Below are 367 nucleotides of genomic sequence, written 5' to 3'. Positions count from 1 at the left end.
TGTTTTCTTAAGTGGTGATTAATTTTTTTTAAATTTATCTTTAATTATGGCGATGTACTGAGTAAATTACGTTTTTTTTTAATTGTATAAATTCATGTTTTTATTATTGCTTTGCTTTACTTTTAGTTTGTAATAAGCAATTACGAGGAGTATCTATCTTTTGCTTTCTTTATTGTATATAGTTTATTTAAATAGTTATTTTTGTTGTATTTTATATTAATTTATTGTATAGTTGAAGTTTACGAGGATTGTTTGTAAACTGGTGGGGGGGAGTTACAGCCTTAGTCAGCTGTTACTTCTATGTCAGCTGACTGAGGAGATCAGCTGATCGCATGTATATAAAGAGATGTACCGAACCCAATAAAGT

Source organism: Halyomorpha halys, unplaced genomic scaffold (assembly GCF_000696795.3).
Source record: "Halyomorpha halys isolate HHAL.00 unplaced genomic scaffold, Hhal_1.1 Scaffold1797.1, whole genome shotgun sequence".
Lineage (NCBI taxonomy): Eukaryota > Metazoa > Arthropoda > Insecta > Hemiptera > Pentatomidae > Halyomorpha > Halyomorpha halys.
Note: the sequence above shows the minus strand (reverse complement) of the source record.